The sequence below is a fragment of the Camelus dromedarius genome, chromosome 6 (assembly GCF_036321535.1).
Source record: "Camelus dromedarius isolate mCamDro1 chromosome 6, mCamDro1.pat, whole genome shotgun sequence".
Taxonomy (NCBI): domain Eukaryota; kingdom Metazoa; phylum Chordata; class Mammalia; order Artiodactyla; family Camelidae; genus Camelus; species Camelus dromedarius.
Genome location: NC_087441.1, coordinates 41,287,742 through 41,305,100, shown reverse-complemented (window position 1 = coordinate 41,305,100; position 17,359 = coordinate 41,287,742). Strand labels below are relative to the sequence as shown.

At 36.3% G+C, this 17,359-nt stretch overlaps 1 long non-coding RNA gene across 1 annotated transcript in view; it reads right to left on the bottom strand.

Annotated features, from left to right (window-relative positions):
- Positions 1 to 17,359, bottom strand: part of LOC116154382 (uncharacterized) — an 873,015-nt gene that overhangs the window by 795,296 nt on the left and 60,360 nt on the right. Inside the window, exon 3 of the long non-coding RNA XR_004138267.2 lies at positions 2,509 to 2,660. This is a non-coding gene — a long non-coding RNA (uncharacterized LOC116154382). The remainder of the gene's footprint in view (positions 1 to 2,508; positions 2,661 to 17,359) is intronic.

Below are 17,359 nucleotides of genomic sequence, written 5' to 3'. Positions count from 1 at the left end.
ATATTCAAATAGTCACAATGTGCCTAACATTTTAAACAGTTTCTTCCTCTTTTAAACAAATGCTGGAGCAAAGCTTCCTGTGTTTCAAAGCAACATCAATGGACTTTCAAAATGGCAAGTCCCACGTATATATTATTCCTTCTCTTCACACTTAATTTCCCTGGCTTCATATGAGGTTTCTGAGGCTTTCAAAGTGGGCTGTATTTAGGTTTAAAATTACATCTTCATGGAGTATTCAGAAAGAAATATCAGCCATTAACATCAACAACTTGCTCCTTTGGGTTCCTACCGTATGTGGGGAAACTAAGACACCAAGAAGTAAGAAACCTGTTTGCAGTTCTTGAGAGGATTACAAGTTAGGTGGGAAGAGGTGATGTAATGCTAATAACATAAATAATAATACAGCGTTACCTGTGTTTCCTTACCTATAAAATGTAGGTAACAGTATTTACCTGGTGGTAAGGATTAGAAGGAATGATTGTTGCAAGGCACTCAGCACAGCGGTTGGCACGCTTAAGTGCTGCATCAAAGGCTATTGTTGTTACAGGAGAACTGCCAGATAAACAAAATTTTAAAATAAAGGCAAGCTCCAAAGTGGGGAAGCAGAGGTCAAGGAGAGGTGAGGCTGTCTGTAGCAACCCAGGAAAATTTCTTTGACAAATTAGGACTTAAACTGGACCTTGAAAAATGAGGAAGACCAACCAAAAAGCAAAAAAGTCCCATTCACTTCCAAAAATGGCAATTGGCAGGACTCTCCAAGGTGATGACACATTCTTTCAAACTCCTTTCTTGAGTGATCCCATGGCTTGACTTCTGGTATCTTTTAAACCTGTTTTTCCAGGTAAGTGCAAACATCAGAGCATTAGCTCATTTACAATTTAGTCCTAACTCAATTTTGCTCCATTTCAAACTCCTCCTTAGCACAACCAAAGAGCACTCATCAGCCAGTGTTTCCTGAAGAACATCTTTGGGGCAATACCTGAAGACCCTTGGAGAACAACATGAATGGGCTTCAAGGGGGACTTAAGCTACCTTTCAACATAAATCAAAGCTAACCAGGTGATTCCTTTCTAGTCATTATAGACCAGTGACAGCCCCACACCCTTTGAGTCAACTGAAAACAGTTTCCTAATTCATTTTTGGGAAATGCTGCCAGTGATTCAGCACTACCAGCTGGTTCACTGGGACATCATAAGGGATATTTCCCTCAACAGCTTTCCCACCCCGTTGGTGAGAGGTGAATTTCCCAGGCTCCAGTGTTATCCGTAAGTACCCAGTGCTACAGTGGGAGAGTGTGTCAGAGGGCCCAGCGCAGTCTTTCCATTACCAACATGACTGAGACTCAAGAAGGGTCTTTGAGTATATACTGCATAATTTATCATCCAACCTGGGAACCTTCTGAGAATAAAATGTGGAACTATTAACAACTGTGCTACGGGTGGGAAGGGATAAATTGGGAGTTCGAGATTAGCAGATACTAACTACTATATAAAAAATAGGTAAACAACAAGTTTATACTGTATAGCACAGGGAACTATACACAATATCTGTAGTGACCTATAATGAAAAAGAATATGAAAACGAATATATTTATATATATGACTGAAACATTGTGCTGTACACCAGAAATTGACACAATGTTGTAAACTGACTACCCACTTCAATTAAAAAAAAAAAAAAAAAAAAAAGAGGACAGTGCCCTGGATTTAGGTCAGAAGATCTGCGTCCTAGCTCAGCTCTACCAGTATCACCTGTATGACCTGAGGCAAGTGACTTACATTCTTTGATTCAGTTCTTGCAGAAATAATACAATCCTCTTAGGACAGTTATTGGAGTTATTATTTTTAAAAAATAAAATAAAAGTACCTGAGTTCTAAAAGAAAAAAAAACAACAACAATAAGAAAAACTGTGCTACAACAGCAGATGTAAATGCAGAGTGTCCCAGGCAAAGTGGATCATCCAATCTCAAGGTCTGGGTCCCTGTATGCTAGTGATACTATATTAACTGTCTTTGCCCTAGAGGCCTCAGATTAGTAGGCAAAACAAACACATAAATAAGCATTTATAAAGCATTGTAGCAGTCAGGGAGCCTGGAAACTTCCCGTGGCAGTTTTAAGAGTGAGAGAAGTCTTCCTGAGAGAGGTGCTGATCCATCTCCAACTTCATCAGACAATGAGGAACAGCACCCAAATTCCAGGCAGAAATGTCATTGAAAAACAAAAATATCTAATATTTATCAACCCCTTACTGTGTATTAGCCACCTTATAAAATATCTCATTCAATCCATACTTCTAGTATCTCCAATTTACCTCCAAGGTATGACAGTTTTAAAACATTGAAAAGATCTATGTCCCCTTCCCTTGAATCTTGCTACGATCAATAGAGTATAGTGGAAGAGACACTATATGATTTCTGAGGCCAGATCATAAAAAGTCAAGCAACTTCCACCTGGTTTGCTGAACCACACATGTAGGATCCCTGAGCTGCCAGTAAAATGTCCAACTACCTGGAGATGGCCATGCTGGAGTGGCCACATGGAGGCTCTCTGGTGGACATCCCAGTGGAGACGATCCTTTAGCCATCAGCTCAGGCACCAGACATGTGAGAAGTCATCTCAGAAATGGACCCTCTAGACCCAGCATAGAAGAACTGTGGTAGCTGACATAGAAAGTTCAGAGAACACAGTGATTAGCGATGGATTGGAGAGAAAACAAGAATTCATCAAGCTACATAAGTCCTTATAAATCACATTAATGAGTTTGGAGCAATAAGAAAGCCGATGAGAAATGTTAAAGCAGTAGAATGTTGTACTCAGCTTTGTGTTTTAAAGGGATCACTTGTGTTTATGTGAAGGAAGATCTTAAGGGGAACAAGATTGGTGGCATTTAGGAGCCCATTAAAGCAACTAAAGCAAGAAATAAGTCAACAGCAGTGGCAGAACAGATGACAAGGAAGAGGGGTAAAATTAAGAAATAGTAGCTAGACCAAGGACAATCGTTGAACGTTATTTTCTGACTAATTCCACAAAATATTCTATAACAAAACCTGGAGCGAGAGAAACTGAAAAACGGGTAAAACGATTAGCAAATACCTCTAGAGATGCACTTTAGTGAATACCCAAGGCCACACTTGCCACGTAAATTGAAAACTATAGCTGCACCTTTGAGTTTCCTTCCCTTCCCTTGAAGATGGTAGAAAAGGAACAAAGCATGATAGGTAGGTTAGTTACAGACAATCACTTTGAGAAAATATACCTATATTGTCAATAGTGAGAGCCAAGTTCCTCACTGTCAAAGAAAGTGAAAGAAATGAGAAAGTCAGAAATAACCCTGAGATTATGAACTGGAATTGGGACTACTGGAGTGAACTTGTAATTTTAGATAAATTGATGATGGATAAGTAGATACAGATTTATGTGTAGAAATACATATATATGCATCTGTATGTATATACATACAGAATTTCAATTCTGTTTCCCACAGGAGTCTAAAAGTAGTGATGCTCCAGTAGCAATGAGCATTCTGAGAGATTTTGGTTTCCAGATAATAAAGGAACCAGGACTCCTAGGATAAACACAAAGATTCCAGCACCTGGGTAGGGAAGAAACAATACGGGCTTGGATTATCTTATTGTCGCAGAAAGTAAGGGAATGTTCAGAGAATGATGTAACCATTGTCAAAAAGACTTGGGGGTCAGTTTACAAAGTTTCCAACTGACCAGTTCTGGAAAACTGAGCATCAGAATAATGACAGTAATAGATCACAATCCTTTGAATAAAATAGGAATCTTTAAATGTATACTGATAGAAAGAAATGTTTGAATGAAAAATGAAGGAGAAGAGAAAAAAATCTATCCAACATTAGAACGCCAACAAATAAATGATGGAAATAGGAAATCACCATTTGACAGCCATATATAATAGTCTTTAATTCAGGCAGGAATCAGGAAAGGATGCTAAGGCTGGTGAGTGGAGGCTAAATGAGTTTGAGGCTATTGGCATAGCTTTGAAGTATCTCAACATAAAATTTTTATCAATTACAAAATGGGGAAATGGTGACATTTAAGGTGTTAAAAGCTAGCAACTTGACCAAGCGTTCAAGATTGGCATCACCAGGGGTGGGATGGATGGTGGTCCTGAGCCTCCATTGTGAGATTAACTTGGGAAGAGCACAGCATCGTTTCTGAGGTCTTCCTGCCAGGAATGAATGATCGGAGTCTGGTCATAAGAAAATCTCATAAAGTCCCAGATTGAGGGACATCCTATCAAGTGAAATGTCTGTATTCTTTAATCTGTCAAGGTCATGAATTATAAGGAAAGACTAAGGAAATGGTCCAGATTAAAGAAGATGAAAGAGTGGTAAAAATAATCATAATGCATAATTTTGGACCATAAGGAAAAAAACAGTATTGGAAAAATTCAAACAGCATCTGTGGATTGAAATGTAGCATTATATCATAAGAAAATATAGTAAAATGACCTTACAACTGGGCATATTACTCGGATACTATTTTTATCTATTTTAAATAGTGATTTTTTTCCCCAATAGATATCTAAGGAAGAGAGTTCTGTTAAAAAATGAACAAAGTTGAAAACAACTGCGTAGGATATTATTTTTAAATAAGTTGTGGGACAAGATACATTTCCTCTTTCATTTTGTTGGGTGACAAATTATAACAAAATACAAAGGCAGGTATCCTGGAAAAGTGGACTCCTATCTTTTAAATGGCATATTTTGCCAGATAATCTGGAAGAGGGTGGAGTTACCGACTGATAATAAAATACAACTGTATGTCATTTGACGTCTTTAACTTGTGATACAAGAACCTGCATTGTTTGCATCAAAGCCAACTGATTAGCTGTAAAGATTCTTTCAACACCTTAGAATCAATTAATTGGTTTCTCCAACACTTGAAGATATAATACAGCAAAAGAAAAGCACCAAGAAAAGCTACTTTGTTAAGGAATTGTGCCCAGCAAGCCTGCCAGAGCATCAGAGCATTGATTTTCTACCACGGCAATCTTGTACCCAACCCTCTCCCAACATTTGGCAATGTTGAGAACACTTTATTGCCACCACTAGGAGGATGCTACTGGCATCCACTAGGTAGAGTCCAGGAATGCTGATAAACACCTTAGAATGCACAGGGCATTCCTCCAACAAAGAACTGTCCAGCTCAAAATATCAACAGTGCTGAGATGGAAAAAATCCTGCCCTATAGCATATATTATTCTTTTACAGAAGTGTCAAGTGTAAATTTTGAGACTGTTCTAGATTCATACCTGACCTTCTAAATGCTTTCTCTTCACTCTTCTGTTTCTGCATAGCTCTCCAGTGATGGATTGATCTTTCAACTTCACTTCCTTGTTAACTCAGAAATGGAGTTTATTACACTATGATGCTTTATTATGATGTCTTTATGCCTACCTACCTCAAAATTCAAAATTACTCATTCTTCCTGTATTTAAAGAGTCATGACAGTAAATGGGAAACTCTTCACAAAAAAGTAAGTACACAGTGCAAATTTCAGCTTTGTAGATCAAGAAACTTGGTTTATTAATTAAACCAGAGTGTATCTGTTCAGACAACAGTGATTCCTATCTCTTTTCCAACAATTCCTATCATTGTTTTCTTTTTAGCCACCCCCAACACACACACATAAGACTCTAATAACCAATGTTGCTGCCCTATGATGTGACATAATTCTTGCAAAGAATCTTTAGCTAGAATAATTGACTATTATAACCCCATCAATGAAAAACATGTAATTTCTATTAGGTTTGTTGAAATATTAGCAATAGTTTGAAGTTTCTCTTTCCTACCTTCATTGACTCACCTTTACCAAACCCATAAGAAATTAAAGATTTATATGATCAGTTTATTTAAGAGCACTAGAGCTGATGAAAAAGAATAGAGCTTGTAATGTGTCCTCAGATTTTTCTTCTTGTTTGGGGTTTGGATGGAACGTTGGTGAAGTACAAATTAGGGCAAAGAAAGTTGGAAAGTTTCCCAAGGAAAATGCCACTAAATTGGTGGTCACATAGAATTATCTCCAGGATAAATTTAATCCAAGGGTACTGACACTTCATTTAGGAATGGATGTTCCTGGTCACTGGCAAGAGAAACTAGGAGATAGATCTGAACTTCAAGCAATTCTTTCCCTAATTCATCCTTATCTCAGTCAGATTATGACATTGAGTTGACTTCAGTTTCTCTACATCATCACATTCCAGTCATGAATTCTTTAAGCACACACTCAAAATGAAGATTTGAGAAACATTCTATATTAATCAGCAAGGTATGTTTCTCTTCACATGAATATACTTATTGATTCTATGTTGATTTTGACTATATTCAACCATGGAGAATGTGAACCTTTCGTGACCAGGTTCCAACATTTGGGGACTATCTTACTGCAGCCCTCTGTTTAACTTAAATACACTGGGAACATAAAACACTGAACTAAAAGTGCCATTTTACATGAATGCTACAGATAAGTACAACTGCATTACTTCCAAAACAAATATCTGTGCCCTCATCTGTATGTGCCTTTTCTAGATCCTCAACTTTTAATAATAGCAGGATGGACAGGTTTTCCTTTCCACAAGTTATCAGTGTTGGCCAGATAGAACAGAACCCATTTTAATTAAGTATCTCTGAAATCCTCACTAAAATGAACTTGTGGTTTTCCATCAATTTCCTTCTGAATTGTGTATAACCTGATGACACGTCTCAGTAACACATAACATTGGCATGCTTCATTGGATGTTTCTTTTAGATCAGAGCAGAGATTTAAGAGTTGAGATTTATTGACCAAAAATCTTGCAGAAACTGTATGCCAGATTTTTATTATCTCTCTCTTCCCTTCTTCACCTTTGCCCCAAGCAGCTTGAGATCACTTTGAATTTCTGAATCTAGATTCTTCAGTTATTAAAACAAGACTTCCAGCAGTCAGAGCCTTCAGTTACTTTCCACTTAGCTGACTTTTCAAGGGATTTTGAAATGACAAATAATAATCTTTCCTTATTAAACAATTTAAAAACAGCAATTACTTTTAAAATGCTTTGTAACAGATGAGCTTGGTTTGAATTCTCTAAGGTATCAGAACACTTGTTTCCTTGGGTTTCTACAACTGGTCAACTGGTAAGCTTTCGTCTATGAACAATTTTACAAAAGCATAGTCATCCAATACCAATTTTAAAAAATCAGTAATACATTTTAAGTTCAAGAATTCTTCACCAATAGAGTTCTCAATAATCAGATTTCATAGTAGAGATTCATGATGTGGCTCTAGTTAATAGAACATCTGTTCTATAGAAGATATTCACCTACAAAAGATCAATTCTGAAGAAGAAATTATCTCTTGATTTGGTAACTTCCTATAATACATTCTGTCTCACTGGATGTTAGAGACCATTTTTCCAAAAAGGGACAAAATCAAAATGATTTCTACTTTATATACTGAAAACACATTAAATACATACAAACTTCAGTCCAAAGGATTAGTGCTTTATTTAGAACTGGTCACTCCTGGTTAATATCCTATTATAAAATAGGATTTTCACCCAGAAGTGGACTGTGAAAGTGGCTATAACAGAAGTTAGCCATCAGTGCCCAGACTGTACAAATAATGTGTAAGCTCACAATCCATCCCCAGAGGCCTGCATCACAGAAGGAAGTACCACCAGTGGGCTAGGAGAGGAGCCCTGCAGTGATACAAGAATAGGCAAGAGATGCAGATGGGAAGAAAAGCCTCAGAAATAAGCAGATGCCACGAAAGCAGCAGAGGTGACTTCAAATCTCTCTAGCACCAGATCAGAATTGGTTCCAGTGGCTGAGCCAGGGATCAGCATGCTCATAATAGTTCAGAGCCCCTCGCTGTGGAGAGGGAAGAGCTAGCAAGACTGAGAACTGAGCATGGCCAGTGGAGTAATTATAGCATGGAGCTTAAGAGCCTCTGGCCTGACCTAAGCTGATTTCAGTTAACCTGCTGAGTGATCTTGAGATTCTTAACCACCTCTGAGTTTTATTGTTTGCCTATAAAATGTGAATCACAACTGAACTAGCCTCACAATGTTGTTGAGAGAGTTCAATGAGGTAATAAATGTAAAGAACCATAGAATATAGCCAAGCTCTCCATAAGTGTTAGTGGTTGTAATACCAATATTATTGTTGCTATTATTATTACTGTGGCCTGATCCAAAATACAAATGATTGTAGAAACCACTCACAGCTCAGCACTGTTAGCAAAATCAGGAGATGTTTCATTTAGAACCTGTGTGATGGTGACAAACCTCACTTTTCTGTGTGTCATTTCCTTTGTGCAATTGAACTGCTTGGTTTCTAAAATCACTTCCTTAGATATTTAAAATCTTTTTGAGTCTAAATGATATAGAAAATTACCATATGGCACAAGTTGTTAAGAATCCCAAATAGAAAATTTAAGGTCATCAACCTGTATTCGATTTTGTGGGGAAAAAAATTGTGTAAGTAGTGTAAATTTATAAAATTATAAAAAGCCTATCAATGCTGTGCAAAATCAGTGCTTTATTAAAGGACTCCACTTGCACTACTGAAAATAATTTAGTATAACTAAGTTTCCTTTCATGTCATATAGGCCTGGGTTTGAATTCCAGCTTTGCTATTTATCAATCACCTTGGATAAATTATTTAGCTACCATTTTCTCACCTGTAAAATGAAGATAACAGTGACTTTTTTCTAAGGTTATGGTAAAGCTAAAATACAAATACATACAAAAAAGTATTTAGCAAAACAATTAGAATACAGTAAATGCACAAAAGTGATATATCATTAAATATGTTATTAAAGAGAAGTGCAAATATTCTTGTGCATTTTTTTTGAAAAAATTTTAATTTTGGTAGAAACCAAGACAACATATTTATCTTCTGAAGAAATTACTGTTGACCTTGTACAAGTTATGTAATCTCTCTGACCCATGCTTATCTTATGTTTAAAATGGGAAAGTGGTACTAGGATATTTTGAGAATTAAGTAAGATATGAAAGAAATTCTAGCACAATGCCTGTGCAAAAGAGAGGTTGCTTTAAAATCATTGTGAATGTAATTTATCACACTTAACAAAACATTGTTTACATTTAACTATTGGAGGTATAGAAATATACCATTTTTAAAAAATAATGAGATGAATGTTATTTAGAGTTGTCTTTGTTTTTTCTTAAAGAAAGAGAAGAGCAGAAGAATAGGCCTGTGATGGCGGTAAGCGCCAGGGGTAGCTCTGCGTAGGGTGATCCAAAGCTTAATCTACTTTCCTTGATGAGGTCATTTGTACAATAGAGAAAGCATCCACTTGTTTGTAAAGTGATCAGATTGAAAGTACCAGGCATTGTTTGTTGAAATATTCCTTTTCACTTGTAGATCTCTAATCTTTGCCTTTATAGGTGGCCTGACAAGTGAAGTGGAATGCCAACAACCTTTTCTCAACAAACTAAAAGGGGATAGAGCTGGCAAGAAAAAAAATGTACTTAAAGAAAGGGTCCAGGACTTCAAACAGATGACACTCACTTAGAGAAAAACAAACAAACTTTAGCCTTAGCAGAGGCAGGACAAGCTCAAGGGTTTTTCACAGTGTGAAACTGGGGTCTATCCCAGGCTGGGTCCAATTAATACTAACAAATTAATTCTGATTGGTTCACTCATCTCACCTAGAAACATGGAAAAGTCATCTGCTAGAGGCTCCACCTAATTGTTCACAGGTCTTTAATTATCCAAGAGCACCAAGTACATCAAAACTACCCCTATTACATGTCAATGTGCAATTTAAAAAGAAAAAGAGAGTAACCAGCAAGACTGTTGGATATATTGTCTATATTTCCTTAGTTAATCGCCACTGCTTCCCACAAACTTCTATTCCCCCAACTGTGCTACAGACATTAGAAAACAGCTAGCTATCACTTTCGGCTATTAAATTCTCATAACCATTATCTGCCTTTTCCCAGGTCCTTATCCTTTTGGCCTTTGCTCTCCCTTCCCCTATTTTAAGCAAGCAAAGAGATGCAGTAGAGCACAGAGCACTGAAAAGAATCCACAAATGCTGTGTGACCATAAACACATCACAAAATGCTCATCTGAAAAATGAGTATAATTCCTACCTCATAAGGTTTTGAGAATTAATTCATATGAAGCATTTAGAATAGGACCTCGCACAAGATGGGTGCTGTTGGGGGATCACACGTCCCAGTTTATCTGGGCTGGTGCAGTTTATGCTTGTTGTCTCAGCTTTCCAATTTGACATTTGCCATTCTCAAGGAGTCTTGGTTTGGATGACAATTCATGTACTCAACCTGTGTGAAAGTGGTAAAGCTGCTATTATTATTGTTATTAGTAATTTGTTAACATGCAAATATACTTTAGTGAAGTTTTATTACGAATTTATATATGTTGAGATATTAATACATGTTGAGATATTAATACATATTCCAGAATCAGAAGTCATAAAAAGAGCTAATTATTGCACATTTACTTGCTGTATTTTTTATAATTTTTTATTGATTTATAATCATTTTACAATGTTGTGTCAAATTCCAGTGTTCAGCACAATTTTTCAGTCATACATGGACATATACACACTGATTGTCACATTTTCTTCTCTGTATTTGATGGAAGTTTCCTGACCTTTCTCAAGCTCAAATCCTCTGCAGCAAAGCCAGATAATATAGAGTTTCTGAACTCAATGGTTGTAAGAATCCAATGAGATAATATATAAAATATTTTGTCAATTACAGCATTTGATATAAATGAAATATAACTCTTGGATTAAAAATTGACATACAGAATCATATTACCACAGATGCCATATTTAGAAGCTGGCTTAATATTTCCACAAAACTTTTATGTACCTAGTATTACAGATGTATTACTTGATTAATAATATTGGGTTTTAAAAAAGGCATCAAGGAATCAAAATAATCTGCTTGCTCAACCATGCAGTAGGAACTCAAACTTAGCCCTTCCTACTTTTGGACTTGATTTGAGCACTTGAATAGGCACAATAGACTCAGTAGTTAAGTGCTGTTCAGGTCTTTGCTTTGCCATTAGTGAGCTGAGTAGCATTAAGCAAAGTATTTCATGAATCTAGGTCTCAATGGGGGAGCATTATTACCTATTCTAACAAAATTATGAGACATAACTAAAATGATGGTTATAAAAGTCTTAGCACAGTGAATTTGCTGTGCTTGATACTTAGTAAAATCTAAGTAAATGTTAGCTATTATATGTAATTTTTAAAAGTTATTAGCAAAGCACTGAGGTGAGCTCACTCTCTCTATTTTAGGATACATTTTATCATCATGGAGTAGGAGGAGATCAACAAGGAGATGACTTAGCTCCTGACCTAAGAAAACCCTAAATTGTATCTTACGGTTGACCTACAACAAATGTTTATTAAATAATTGCTATGTACGAAACACTCCATTAGGCACAGCGCAATAGGAGAAAAAAAGTAAAAGCTCAATGAAGATTATAATACTGAGGATGAATTTTAAAGGTCTCATGGAGACAAGCCCATGGATGGTGACCTTTTGGATTGGCTCTGAAGGTTTAGACAGGCAGTGGGGAAGGCAAGAACAGTCTAGGTGAGGCTGAAGGAAAGAAAGACAGATTTATTTCCAAACATTTAGCTGACTATTGGAGTTAAAATGCATATGTGAGCTATTAGTGTGAAACTTAAAAACAAGATAATAGATTTTTAAAGTCTCTGTATCAACCCTGCTCACAATAATCCACAAAGTAGTTACTCTTCACTCACTTAACTTACTATATCATTTTTAGCTATATTGGATGTCTAAGAGGTCAGACATTTGGCCCACTCTGAACCTCTGAAAACCATATAAGGTAGGATAAGTCAGTATTATTTTAAATTGTTTATTTTTATTAATTTTTAGGGGGAGAGATAATTAGGTTTACTTATTTATTTATTTATGTTTAGAGGGAGTACTGGGGATTGAACCCAGGACCTGTGCATGCTAAGCATGTGCTCTACCCCTTGAGCTATACCCTCCCCCCAAGTCAGCTTTTTATATTGTGTTTTATGTAAATAAGCTCATATTTTAATCATGATAGCTTACTGCTGATAAATTTCATAATAACATTAGTGGTGTAGAGAAAATCAAATATGATTCTAAATAATACCCATAAAACCAGTTTGAATTTTTCTCCAATTCAGTGTCATTCATTCCTTCAAAAAAATTCAACAAATATTTTGGTATATATGCTAAGAACTATGAATAAGGAATTAAATTTAACTGAGATTGTGGGACTTTCTATGCCATTAGTCCACTGTAAACAACAGGAAATAAAATTGGCTCATAATTTCCACAGCCGTAGTCTGTGAATGCCAAAATCTATCATGTATGCCATTTTCACTCCATCTGAACTGATGTGGTCTTTTCTAAATTGGTTTATCTCCTTAGATAGATTCTGTTTTTGGTTCTGTTTTAATTTCAGAAAATGAGATGCTCTGCTTACATGTTTCAGCGTCCTGGGTCAAGGCAGTATAAATCATCGCTATTGAAAAAGCTGCATAAATGTGTATTGAGTGAAATACAGTTGCTACATTTGTCTAATGGCTAAATTTAGCTTTCCAATGCCAATTAAAGCTGCCAATCCTTTACTGAAAGGAATGTTTTCAATCCTGACTGCAAAAATATATATTTACTCTCCATTGAAGAGTATATTTTTCCCTTTGGCAGAACAGATCCCATTTCTGCATGTTGTTATCAGACAGAAACATAACTGGGATTATAACATCTCCTAAAACTCTCATTTTCATCCTCAGAATCTTCACCCCTCTTCTGACTCTGTTATATGTTTTATAGATGTTTCACTAAATCAGCAATCACTCTTGAAAAATGTACATAAGCAAGGAAATTTTATATAATTTTAAATTGTCCATCTGCAACATTACTTCAAGCCACTTATACATGTAATCAAATCAATTATTCCAGTGTTCAACCCAATAAAAAATAGCACTCATAATTTTTTAAAGTGGAATCATTTGGCTAAATTAGAAGCCTTCAAAACTAACCCAATCTACATGCATGTTATCATAGACTTAATTTGGGTGCACTTTTGCATGATATTTAAAGAGAAGATATAAACAGGGAATATTAGTTAGGAAACAGATTAATTTTTTTATGGTACCCAGAGCAACAGTCAAAAAGGAACACTGTAATGGTCATTAGCTCTAGGATTCTATCTGAAGCTGACTGATTCTGAGGAAGGCTTTTACTTCCCTCTAAAACAGCAAACATAAATACTTCTTCATAAATACCTTATAGATATATTGCTTTATAAATGCAAGAAATATTATTGGTAATATCAGTAACAAAAACAATTTAATATTTTAAATAAATAACTAAAGCATCATTTTTAAAAAGCAAGGTTGGTGGGGGCAGTTGGGGGGCAGAGAATTTAAGTGTTGGCCTTGAGCACTTCTCAGCAGATTAAGGCAGAAACAGCCATGCTCTGTTTACAATGTTTCTAAGATCAAGGAAAATGCCAAAATAGCTAGGTTATCCATGTGTTTAAGTGACCCTACTTCTGACGTTTAGATCATCACAATGATAAATAACATTGAAACCAAAAAGGTCTGTTTGGGGCAAAGGAAATAACCCCAAAATGTGACTGAGTGAAAAGCACTAATATTTAGGGAAATATGAAGGACTGCTTGGGCAGGGCTGGTGGTGCGCCACCTCCTCAGGCTCCATTTCATTCTCAGCACTCCTGACGGTACTTACTTTGAAATTTAAGCACTTACATGAACATTAAGCATTCAGAACTAATGAAGTATTCAAGTTATATTTTACCCACCCTAGAAGAGCTGTTTTCCTTGTTTCTCAGTAGGTGCTTTAAGAAGCAATAAGTAAATTAATAACCCAAGATTTTTTATTTTCACCATTGAGAATTTATTTTTCTCCTTATTTTATTATGAGGAAGAAAATTTAACACCTAATTGCCTTTTGCTCTTACAGCAACAGAACAGAGGACGTCTTGAAGTGTCTTCTAGCTTTAAGATTTGGGCTCTCCACTTTTCAAGATGTCAGAGATCTTTGGGGAGTGGGGAATAAAAGGTTGCCTGTGTAGAAAATGCACGTGCAGGAAGGAGGGAAACTAGTGTTCGTTATCCTCCCGTTTACAGGGGTGCTGCCATCATTTGCAGTGGTATTGAACCCTGCTGAGCAAATATTAACTCCAAAAGCCACTTTAGAACGGAGAGAATTTAGAACAACAGCAGTACTACTACTGCTCCTTCCAGCCATGGTATGATGCATAGGAACACAGTCGGCCCTCCAAATCCGCGGGTTCCGAGTGCCCGGATTCTGCGCGCGCTGCTGAATCCGCGGATGCAGCGCTCATGGAGGCGGAGCCCGCGGCTCAGAGGCCCAGCAGCACTACACCATTTTACATAACAGACTTGAACTTCTATGGATTTTGGTATCCACGTGAAATCCCCTTGTGTATACTGAGAGACAAATATATACACACTGCACGGTCTGTGACACTCTTTTCTTAGTGGCCTGCACATTGAAACGTGGTGGGCAGTGACTGCCACTGTCTTTTCCTCCACTCTGTTATCCTTCCCTGTATTCAAAGAGAAAGCTAGAGACATCCCTCCCCGACTAAAAGGCCTCTATATCCAGAAAAACATATAACTACTGTAAGGAGAGAATAAAGACCCTAGTGTGTCTCTATTTCTGCATTTCCTTTTTTTCTAAAATCTGAACTGTACAATCTATGAGCATAGGCATCCCAACATCAGTTAGATTCTTTAATTCTGTATCACTCTGTTACCCACCAAGGAATTCAAATTTAACATAGTTTGCAGCTTAAAAGTGGCGCAAAATAAAATTTCAGAAAATGTCATGGCAACACATCAAACATTTAATGTCAGGTTCCCTTATGTTCATTGCATTGCAAAAGGCAACCACCAATTATGCAATTCTGGAATGGTATTTTACTTTGTAATTAAAAACCAGGTTCCTTGTACTTGATATTTATAGAGCGTATGTGCAACGCAACAGCTCCTTGGGAAGGAAAGATGGTATGTTTGCACTTTGAAAGACCTCTGCCTACAATGCTGTTACAAATATAAGTTGTTCTTTGTTAACATTGCGCACGTAACTTCACACTTAGACGTCTTATCAAGGAATCGCCAAATAGCAGGCAAGCATAAACCCCTCTGTTCAAAACTTGGGGTAGATTTCATTAGACAATTTCTTTGTTCAATGTGACAAATATCGCCTTGATTTAATTATAATACTGAAAAATTCATCTGATATGTTCTTGGCCTTTGTTTTACAATCCTAAACTGACATTGGGCTATTTGAATACAATTTGAATAACAATGTACCAATTGATCTGATGCTGAAGAAAAGAAGATATCTAAAATTGCTGAAAATATCCCATCTTGTTTATGATCTCTTGCTTCCCCTTTAGTAGCAGAGCTCCAAAAATTTGAGGCATACATTTTAATAAAGTTTCTTCACTTGAAGTCCATTCATTGGTGAAATTCTGTATGCTGATATTGGGGGGCATCCCTTATTCTGATACAATATAGCTTTCAACGTGCCTACGTAGAGTACCACAAACATTTTCTTTCGTATCAGCTCATAATTTATTTTCAGCCAGTGGAATAAAGTCTTTATCTTACTAAGTAAAATAAATTAAGGTACAATCATAAACGGAGGCATCTTAGCAAAGGACATACTTTAATTGGGATACTAATAAAACCTCAACTATGTAGAGAGCAAATTTTTTGATATTGCTAAATCTTTCCCTTGGTAAGTACCAACTTCTTTCGATATCTGAACAGTTTTAAAATGGAAATAATTCTCAAATATATTACACAATTTTCTACCACCTTAAACAGGGCATATTGATCACAATAAAATTTTTTTTCAAAATGACTCAGGGCAACTTTGAGCACCATACTCTAATATAAAAATGACCTCAACTTACTGTAGCATTTTACAGTTTTTTTGTTCCTTCCTAGCTACTAAGTGTTAAGATTTTCCTTCTGAGTCTTGTCATTGTGCATAGGAGGAGTAAAACGTTTTATTTTTATGACTTTCAATCTGCTTTGGATTTAGGAACATCAAGAAAAGTAATTGGAACTATGCAGGAACCATGAGTACACAAACAACAGCTAAGGACTCGGGGGCATGTCTGTCAGCAAACCTTTGAGCTTTCTTGTGTGGACTCTGTAATGTTCAGGTTGTCTACTCAGAGGTCTTTATATAGCTCAAGTCCCAGGCTATTACATCAGGTAGGAGAGCTACTGATTCACTCAGTTCTCATAAAAAGGGCATCACTCCACTATAACCAATTCAAACTTCATAGAAAGCAAGTAATTTATTATTGATTCCTAGGAAAGAGCTTGAACAAGAGGTAGTCAGTTGTTCTTTAATTAACTATGACAATATTTTAAGTAGTAAACAAAACAAACTCAGGAAAAACCCCAACTGAGAGTTGATTTGTCAAAAATACATCCTTGATTGGTAATATACCAAACACTAAACATATTAATTATTATAGGATGGAATTTAAAATAACAGGCCTACCTATTTTATAGCCTATCTATGGTGTTGAGGTAAGAGAAGCGTAAGATCCCACTTATAACATAGTCCTACAGCACAGACTCTAAATGTGATGTTTTAGCAAAACTCCAGTATCAGGCTGAAATCTCATTCAAGTCTGTATGGTATTACATGAAGAATCTAGCACTGTAAAAATACACTGCTAGATTTCAAACAGCTAACCACTAGGGAGCTAACTAAAACTGGGGGAAGAGTGAAGAATGACTTTCATTTTATAGTCCATATTTACATATAGTTTAACTTTTTTTTAACAACATATGTGTGTGAATAAATATGTATATGTAACTGTTTTTAGTTAAAATTCTTTTGATTACAAATAAAATCACAAGAAACCCCACTCAATTCCATTTCAAACAAATATACAAAAATTTCATTTTGCAATGACTCAAATACAATCAGAATTTTTGCTGCTTACTTATTCCTTAAATTTATACAGGTTGGTTGTATTGTTTGCTAGGGCTGCTGAACAAAGTACAACAAACCAGGTAGCTTAATTAACAGGAATTCGTCTCCCAGTTCTGGAGGCTAGAAATCCAAAATCGAGATGTTGGCAGGGTTGGCTCCTTCTGAGGACTGTGAGGGAACTATCGGTTCCAGGACTTACCCCTTGGCTTGGTGATGGCACTTTTCACGTGCCCATGGTATTCTCCCTGTATATGTGTCTGTCTCCAAATTTCCCCCTTTTGTAGGAACACCAGTTATATTGGAGAAATGCCCACCTTAA